Consider the following 10,499-nt stretch of genomic DNA (forward strand, 5'->3'; position numbering starts at 1 on the left):
CAAATTTGTGATCTTCCTGCCTCAGCCTCCTGTGCACCAGCACACCTGGCTCTTAGAGTTTTCAGCATCTTCTTTATTGAAATATCATTTAAGGTAAACCTCAGACATTCTTATAATTTTTTAAAAAACTTAAACCATGTTCTAATTCTTATAAATGGAGTTAAGATTTCTACTAATACAGACATATTAAATAAATGATTGAATTATATTTTGTCTTATTTCTTATGTCAGAGTTAATCTTTTGATCATTTATTTTCTGCCATTAATAAGAATCATCTTCAAGGAATAAAATTATGAGAAATTTTACTTCCTTCTTTATAAATTCATGAATGTTTTTACTTTTATTTCTAAATAGACATATATTCTTTTGTAAACAGGAAAATATATATATATATATATATATATATATATATATATATATATATATCTTAATTTACAGCCTAAAAGAAATAGTCTTTATTCTTAAAAACATTGATCTGTACCCCCCAAAAATATCACTATCAAAAAAAAGTAGCCAGGTGCAATGATGCCTGCCTGTAATCCCAGCGATTATGAAGGCTGAGGCAGGATCACAAGTTTGAGACTAGCCTCAGCAATTTAGGGAGACATTGTCTCAAAATTAAAAAGGGCTGGGGATGTAGCTAGTGGCAAAGCGTCCCTGGGTTCAATCCTCAATACAACAGAAAGAAAGAGAGAGGAGAGGAGAAAAGAGGGGAGAGGAGGGGGAAAAAGAAAGTGGCAAAGTAGTGTTCAATATCTCTTAATGTACACAGGAAGCACATGGGAACTTGCTAAGATACACTCTCATGAAATATATTTGAGGTGGAGCCTGAGATTCTGTGTTTCTAACCAGCTTTCATGTGGTTAGATGATGATCTGATGCTGCTGATCTGCATATCCCACAGTGTAGAGCCAGCATGTACAGAAAATGATTAATTTTGGCAACAGACAGAATAAGGCCTGTTTTCATCAGGATTTGTTTTGTATGTGGAATATGTATGTAAATTTTATTTTGCTTTGTTTATTGTGTTGTCGTTTTTCATCTGTCAAACTCTGTAACAATTACAGATAGTGACTATAACTAAATGCCTGGCAATGGTAGAAGTTATGTAGCCTGTGGTATTAAAATTAATTTGTATTGTCAAAGCACAGTAACAAAAGTACAATTTTCAACAATAATTAGGTGTGAGAAACAAACAACTAGGTCAAAGAAGATAATTTAATTATTCACTAACTTTTCAAAGGTTTTTTGTTGTTGTTGTTTGTTTGTTTTTTAAAAAGCCAATTAAAAAAGTCCATAAAATTAAAGGACAAATTTAGGATATTGATAGTAATGATATTTAAAATTTTTACCTTCCTTTTTTGGTGTGATTTCATGATTTCGGATGGAGAAAGTTTTAAAAGTAGTATTATTCTTTATGTAGTAAAATTCCATTATATTTTAGAACCCCCAAGGACAGTAACAATAGAAAAATACGCAGTCAAGGAAAATTCTGACTACAATACACATTTTTTGTTGACACTTTGTTCTTAAAGATGGAGTGAGAAGAAAAGCAGGAATAAGAGTTCTTCTGGTGAACCCGCAGATCTTAGGACTGTCAACAGTTTCTGAAACAGAACACATTCCCTTGTGTGTGGCAAAGCTTCACATAAGCAGCTAAATGTTGAGATGGATATCTGAACTGAACCTCTGAACTTTTAGAGGTTCACCTGTCATTCCTGAATGTATAATCAGATCATCTCTTTTTCTCTCTGCCTACCCTCTGGCAAAATCTCCGGCATTAATTCATGCCATTTTCTCATCTTTCAGCAGTTTTCCCTACTGTAAGCAGGGCAGTCCCAGTCCAATCCAGAGTTCATTTACATGGAAAGTTCAGGGACACATGACACCATACCTTATATACTTAAAATCAGAATAGACTACCTATCACCCTCCTCCTAAAAATAAAACAATCCTGCTAACGTTCTCTTGCAATTAACATTTCTGAAGAGTTGAGCTCCGCTTGCAAAGCTTTTGGGCCCAGTCAGCTCTTAACATATTATTATCATCTGCCTCCAGGGTTGTCAGGCACCCTGTTATGCTAACACAGAACTGATCCAGACTTTTTTTTCTGGCCATGATGCTCTGATTTTCTTTTTTGATATATGGGAAATAAAATGAGCGAAAGAGAAGTTTAGAGTCGTCTTGTTAGTTTGGCTTTTTTTTTTGTTTTTATCAGTCTCAAAAGATAGGGTAATTTAGCATTCTATCTTTGGGTATATTGTTGATGTCTTCATAAGTTCGAAGCCTGCTGTCTTCCTTCTGGATCTAGGTCTTCATGGTCAGTTTCCCTGAGAAAATGCCTACGGGCTGGGCTCCTCTCTCCTGCTGGTGACACATTCCTTAGCTGCAGGAGCTGGACAGCCTGATTTATCTGCATACATAGAAATCTGTAAAGCTCCTTGTTGACTTCTGTACTATATGAAAAAGTGGAGGAGAAGCAATGTATTTAATATTAGCTTTGAAAGTACTTCTACAATTTGATCACCAAATTCATAACTTTTACAACTACCTAGATAGAGGTAGAGAGAGATTATAGATATGTGACTCTTTTTGTATGCATTGTAGAAAGAGGACTGCTTATACAATAATAAATGCTATTTTAATTTCCTTTGCTATGTGCTTTGCAAAATTTTCATGAGAGTCCTCTAAGGCAGAGTCTGTATCTTGTTCACCAAAGTATTCTGATACTGTGCCTACATGTGATGCCCAACAAATTTATTTTTACATGAAATAATTTCATTAGAGTTATGAAGCCTTGAAAAACGGGTTTGCAGAAAAGTTGACAGGCTGGAAAAAAAAACTACAGATGTTCTTGAGAGAACTAAGTGGAAGGGTAGACAAAATTCCTCAGGGTGGGAGCAGCTCTAGCCCTCCATGCTTTCAAATTTAAGCATGGCATGACAGAACACACTATTCTTCAGTGGCTTCAGCAAAAACCTTGTGATTCTAGCTATCATTGGTCCTTATTGATGTGTCTTGAGTCACATGTTCATTCTTGACCAGTTTGAAAGTTATGCTCTAATTCCAACTGGGCTTTTGAGTATATGTTTCACTTTAGGAGACTGGACAGAGCCCTCCCCAAATTACATGGATTAAAAAAGGAGGAGACTAGATTCTCTCCTTCAATATTTTGAGTGTTACTGTTACAGGGCTGGGATCTTCTGGGAAACTGAGGCCATACAAAGGCCCCCTTTAAACCCCAATTCTTGCAATCAAGTCAGAAAGATTTCCGATATGTCACTCATAAATAACAGGCATGAGTTTACTAAAAGAGAAAGAAAAAGTGAAAAGGGGACACTCCAAAGGGAGAAGTGGGTCCTCTCGGAGAGGAAAGGTACAGCATGTCTCCCCTGCTCCCCAGTTGTATTGGAGATCCCAAAGAAGTTTCCAGAGAGTCCTCTTGAGGTCCACCTCTTGACTTGACTGACAAAAGGATGACATCAGACTTTCAAGTCCCTGCTGTTATGATCACTCTAGGTCAACTTAGCCCCTGCCAACTGGTTCTAATTGAAATCTGTTCTGACAGGTTTTATGGTTGGGGGGGGAGTAATTCCTATCTCCCTGAGTTCTGGGATCTAGTCTGTGTTAGGGTCACAAAAGTTTCCTCCTTCAGAGTAACTTGTGTTCTTAAGGCATTTAAGGCCTGCATTTCCCCTGCAGAAAACAGGTAGTTTGCTGAGGAATAGAACATGTTCTGTTGACTTAATGTAGGCCAGGCTACAAATTGCTTTTTAAAGTGAAAGCATGTGAGATTCAGCACAGTGGATTCATTTTAAGGAATTATTTCCTTAATTTCATATTCCCACCACTCACATCTGTCTGTCCCCTAACATTATTACTGCAAGTGGGATGATTACATATAGGGAGTCCAGGTCTCTCACCTACCCACATACACACACAGATGTCCACTCCAGTTACTCAGGTCAGGCTAATGTTTAACCTCATGCTATTTCCACTCAAGACAGAGACCGTCAGATGTGGCTGATGAAAATGTATAATAGGACAAAAAAAATCTAAGTATTTACGAACTTCAAAATATGCTTAGATTTTGACTGCCAAGCTTGGTGAAGAGAATATCTCATCTGTCTAAAACCAGTGAGCACTGTTTGATTTTAAAAAGAACATTAATAATCTAAGGCCCAAAGTTTTATACATATGGTACATTAAGAGCATTTGTAAAAGGAATTCTTTTTTCTGTTTTGAAAAAAAAAAAAAATTTGATACCAGAAAATTGAAACCAGGAGTGCTTAACCTTAACCACTAAGCTAGATCCCTGCCCTTTTAGTTTCTTTCTTTGAAACAGGGTCTCACTAAGTTGCTTAGGGACTCATAAAGTTGCTGAGTCTGGTCTTGAATTTTCAATCCTCCTGCTTCTGCCTGCTGAGTCACTGGAATCACAGCTGAACCAAGATTTCTTGTGATGGTATTTGCCCACATATATGAAAAATAAGTAAATGCTAACAGTTTACTGTTCTCAACCTAGCAGTAAACATGTTAATTTTTATTTAATCATTAGAAAATATCATAAGAGACTGCATTTAGTAGGATATTTTAACTCCAGTTTATTTTTTTAAAATATTGCCTCACACTGGCACAACAATAATGACACATTATTTTAAAGAGCTCAAGATAGGAAGGTAGAGTTTCTTCCTGTATGCTTTGAACAGAGCTCCCATGACTTTCTTAATTTGCTTCTCTGTATCAGCTTTACCTTCAGGCTACCTTCCCTCCTGGTTTTAAGATATCTGCCATCAGTCATTGAGACAGTATGCTCTCTTTGTTTAGAGAAAACAGAAACTTTTCTCTTCCCCAACCAGGAAACAAATCTTTAATTTTTGAGTTAAGACAACCCAGGAACATGTGTCCACCCTGGAGTTTAGAGTCCCAGGAGACTGCCTGTTGCTGATTGGATAAAGCATAGCAAGAGTTCCTAAATCAATCACTGGATTAGACATATCAAGACCCTCTCCTGGGCATGGAGATACTATCCCCATCCTTTCAGGCATGTGGGCTGACCAGATGAGGTGGTAGGCACAAAATCAAAGTCAGCAAAGATGTCTACAGACCTATCTTCACCATGTTATTTCTTATCCAAACTCAGACATTTTTGAGAGTGACAAATGGTAAGAGCAGACTGGATAGCATTAGAGCAGATGTAAACCAAATTTATCCATCACTCCATTGTTTGTTCTGAATTAATAATCAAAATTTTCTACTACAGGAATGATTATCATCATAACCATTTTAGTAATCAGAACACAAATCCAAGAATGGTCAAGTATGGACTTAAAATTACTCAGTAAGTGAAGCTCCAGATTAAAACTATCACAGGTATTTCCCACTAATTTCTAGATTACTTGGAAGACACAGAGTAGTTTATTTATGTTATACACTCAGGATGATAGATAAGTGGTACTTTTTGTTTAGTAAATCTTTTAAGTGGATTTGTTTTTATTGACATCTACTGTCTTATATGCTAATAAACATAGTTAATTCTAATATCTAATAGCTTAATCCATATAGTAATCCTTTTCTCTCAGAAGAAATTCAGCCCAGTTGAGAAATGAACAAAAACATACTAAGTTATAAGCTGGTGGATTTATAAATAGTAGTACTGTGATTCTTTATCAGCCCTCCTCAGCTTTTGGCCATATTGGAGCTGGCCCTCCACGAGTGGATCAAATATGAGCTGACAAAGTGTGATATTCCCTGAAATGTCATGCATAGCAAGTGCTAACAACGTGTTTAGCTTAGAGATCTAATTACAAGTGAAATCCTACTTCTTCCTTTAACTTTTTGCATGGAATAGGTCAGATAAATCTTTTCTCCTATGGAATATAAGAAACTATTCTAAGATACACTATATAAACTTCTAGTTTAGTAACCTGAACTGCTTTCTTCATGGATATTAGCAAATCAGATTTTTATTCTTCTTTCAAATATTTATTCTCAAATTTGTGCCTTTGGAATAGCTATTTCCTAACAGATACAAATAGCAAAACCCCTATAAGAGAGAGAGAGATTTATAAACATTTCAGTATATTTCAAATTCTACCTTGAGCCTGAAAACCGTTATTTGAAAACACTTTAGAGCGTAACAAGTATTTCTGCAAATATCGTGGATGTCTCTTAGGTCAGCTCTTTTTGACAAGCCATTGAACACACAGCAAATGCAGACTCTTCTCCCCACTGCAGTGCCTATGATGGATTATAAATGATATATTGCAAAGAAGACACCTCCCCCTTGGAACTCAAAATATGCCCTATAGCACTGTAAGCAGGATGAAATAAATCTCTGACTATTTTCAAAGCAACTGTCTGCATCACTATGTAGTGTTACCAATCAGTGTTAACTCTGTAATGATCTCTGCAGCTTTATCTAGAATGTGAATTTTGTAGTTATTTCTGTGTGTCCACACCAGGGCACAATATATGTGCTCATCATAGACAAAGAGAGGAAGAGAGAGGGGAATGGGGAGGAGAAGAATGAAAGGAGAAAGGAAGGACTGACAAATAGACACAGAATAGTTATTGACAAGAGAAAAGGCTACTGTCACCACACAGTTTGGAGTGACCACAATCCTTCCCCTGGATTAAGACTTTACTCTTAATGTTCCATTCCATGGTGTCAGTTTTAAGTGTGAATCAGATCATAATTAGACTTCATTAAATCCTGTTTATGTGGGCTTCCAATAAACTTGAACTCCAAGTTTAAATCACCTGGCTGAAAAGCACCGTGGCCTATCTGTTTATTTTGTCCTCCCAGGCCATTTCTCTTCCACTTACCGGACTCGACTGATCTTCACTATAACTTTTGAGCATGCCATTGTGTTTTGCATTTGCTGACTATCCTCTATCCCTCTCTCCCTCTCTCTCTGTTTCCAGTGCTTATTCCCTAAATCTTCATAATATTTATGCTGTCATCCTTCTTATATGTAGGTTTCAACTAAAATATTACTCATTAAGAGATACTGTCCTGGGCTGGGGATGTGGCTCAAGCGGTAGCACGCTCACCTGGCATGCGTGTGGCCCGGGTTCGATCCTCAGCACCACATACAAACAAAGATGTTGTGTCCACCGAAAAACTAAAAATATATATACATAAATATTAAAAATATCTCTCTCTCTCTCTTAAAAAAAAGAGAGATACTTTCCTGACCAACTTATAAAAGGCAAGCAACATGCCCCTGTTTAGTCTCCACTACAAAGCCCTACTCCATCTTCTTTTTGATTTGCAGTTTTTGAAATTGTATTACTTATGTTTGCATATTATCTCACACTCATGAATGCACATCAATCTCATGCTCGCTCTTATATCTCAGTTCCTAGGATATTACATGGCACATAAATTTTTATAAAATACATTTTGATTACTTATTGACAATAACTTTTCAATCTCATTTGGGTAAATTATAGTTCTCATATATAGTTCATATATTATGCAATCTCACTTGGGTAAATTATAGTTCATATGTATAATTCATAGATTATTTATATATTATAGTTCAATAATAAATATTGATTATTGATTCAGAACAAACAAAAGAGTGATGGATAAATTTGGATTACATCTACTCTAATGTCATCCAGTCTGTTCCTACCATTTGTCACTCTCAATTATAGTTCATATAGTTCATATTATAGTTCATATCATATAGTTCATATATATAATATGTTATATACATGACATTTTATCAGTTCTAGATAAAATATATATTTTAGTACCTATATTCTTACAGATAGGTTTGTGACTTTTAATTCCATAATATAGGATGATGTTACTGTATTTAACCAATACATAGTCTCATTATATACAATATATTATTTAACTATTCTTCTATTGATGATCATCTAGATAGTTTCCAACACTTGATATCATAAATGATCTATGAATAATAGTATAATAAACTTATTTTTTGTTTTCTTCACTATTATAAGTATTAGACCCATCAGTGAACAAACAAAAGCACTTACCTTCATAGAACTTACATTCTCCTGATTAAAAAACATAGTACAGTTGAATTTTATAAGTATCTAAGTTTACAGTGTGTAAGAAAATATGCAGTGCTAGGAAAGAACAAAAGAAAATGAATGAAGACTGAGCATTGCTTTCCATGATTAAAAGGTTTGTTTGCCTATTTTCTACACTAATGTCTGGTTACAGTAAAAATTATAACACATGGAAGAGACTTCAAATTTCTGAAATAATCCTGAGGGAGATGAATGCAAAGTTTTTGAATGGTTACTAGCTAATCTATTATATTTTTTTCTGAGTGTTTTCAGAATTCATTTTCCTTGGATTTTTAATATTTTATTAGGTGGTTCTAGGTGTTTGTCGGTTCAGTGGATTGTTTGGCTCTTAAAGATTCTTTTGTTTATTTTCCCAACTCAGAAATATTTTTCTCTGTCATTCTTTGTTATATTCCTTATAGTCTCTTTATTTTTTTCTCATAATTGTTGAAAAACTTGAATAGGAAAACTCCTGGATGTATTCTTCATCTTCATCTTTCCATAATTTCCATCTTTTTCTCCTTTTAGTAAGCACATGCTCTCAAAGAAACAGTTCAGTCTTTCAAATTCTTGGTGTTTTCATCTGCCATGTATCTCCTTGCTATTCTACATACTATTGAGAGATTGTCCTTCATGTGGTTACTTCCAACTTTTAAAATTAATTTTTTTCTTATCATATCTATTTGGTTTTGTTTTAGGTTGTTTTTATTGGTTGAATTATTCTAAAGATATTTAATTTTATCTGTCTGCTCAAAGTTTTTTTGTTTGTTTGTTATATTTTCTTTTTTCAATTTAGTTTTTTTCCCCTCTGAGATGCTAATTTTGCCAATATTTTGATATGGACACATCTTCAATTTCAATTTTTTCTCAAATATTTGATGATTTCATTTTATTTCTTTATAGTTGCAAATGGGAAACAGAATTAAAGGGTTTTGATTCATTATATTTCTTCAGTCTAATAATGTATTTCTTCAGCCTGGGTGGGTGAATGCTAATTATAAAATCTCTTACTCTCTCATGACCAGATGTAGAAATGACCAACAATGAAGAGAAAGCTCTTCAATACAAATATATTGAGAAATGGGAAAGATGATGAAATTAACAATCAAGGATGTTAAAATAACTATTATAAATATGTTCAATATGCTCATGGAGGAAAAGGAAAACAAACACAATGAGCAAAGAAAATTAGGATGTAAAATAAATGCCACATGGAACTTTTAGAATAAGAAATATAAATGAAAATATCACTGGATGAAATTAACTGCAAATTAGATGTTACGGGAAAAACATCAGTTAAAATACATAGCAAAAACTTATCAAATATGACTCACACAAGAGAAAAAATTAAAAATAAATGAACAAAACATCATCTGGAGCCTCTGAGAAAAATAGAAAGACAGAGGTGGACATAAAAAAGATTTATTTGAAGAAATAATGGCTAATAATTTTCCTTATTTAAGGAGAATTCTGAACATATTTAAAAATTCAAGAAATCCTCAGCAAGGTAAATATATAAAAAATAAACCAAGCTGAATCTTAAGCAATATGCTGAAAACCAGTAATAAAAAGGAAATCTTAAATGCTGTAAGAGATTTTAAAAAATCATTAGGTACAAAAACAGCAAAAAACAATCATTAGGTACAAAAACAGTAAAAAACTGCATGATACGAGACAATGAGCATCTTTAAAGTCCTAAAAAAATGTGATACCCAGCAAAAATACTTTTCAAACATCAAAGCAAAGTAAAGCCTTTTTCAAACATGAACAGAGAGAATTTGTCACCAATAAATATATAGCATAAAAATTGTATAAGGGAATTATTAAGGCAGAAGAGAAACAATACTTGTTAAAAACTTGAATCTATGCAAAGAAATGAAGGGTGGCATGGAAAGGTAGGTTCAACCTACATGTTCTTCAGAATGGATGATATAAAAAGAAAACCTAAACTGACTATCTCTAACCTTAGAGAACCAATCTTTCTGTGATCCTTGCCACTATTTCAGAAAAACTGAGTCACTTATTTCTTTTGTGGCATTGAAACACTTCCTTAATTTGTCTCAGTATTTCCATCTGTAAAACAGACTACATGACACAGGTAAGCATTTAAAAATGTTACTTTTTTTCATTTAGAGATATGAAATGTCTCATGAATTTGTGTGTCATCCTGTGCAATAGCCCCACTGATCTTCTCTAGATCATTTCAATTTTAGTATATGTGCTGCCAAAACTAGCACTATCTTTTAAAAAATAAAAATTAAGTTAACAATCCTCTGGCACATCAATTACAGATATTAAATTTCCTTTTGTTATAAAATAAATCAGGATAATTTCAGATTTTTTTTAATGTTGCATTAAATACCAGAGAACACTGGAGCAATATCTTTAAAGTCCTTTAAGAAATGTGATTCAATAATTTTATTCCTAATCCTTCATGTTTAAAAAC

General features: G+C 34.1%; 1 non-coding gene across 1 annotated transcript; it reads right to left on the bottom strand.

The window, feature by feature from the left end:
• Nucleotides 1–10,184: 10,184 nt before the first annotated feature.
• On the bottom strand, nucleotides 10,185–10,290 carry LOC114085621 (U6 spliceosomal RNA). Its single transcript, XR_003581510.1, has one exon. It is a non-coding gene; the product is annotated as a U6 spliceosomal RNA (small nuclear RNA).
• Between the last annotated feature and the right edge of the window lie 209 nt (nucleotides 10,291–10,499).

Source organism: Marmota flaviventris, chromosome 7 (genome assembly GCF_047511675.1).
Source record: "Marmota flaviventris isolate mMarFla1 chromosome 7, mMarFla1.hap1, whole genome shotgun sequence".
Lineage (NCBI taxonomy): Eukaryota > Metazoa > Chordata > Mammalia > Rodentia > Sciuridae > Marmota > Marmota flaviventris.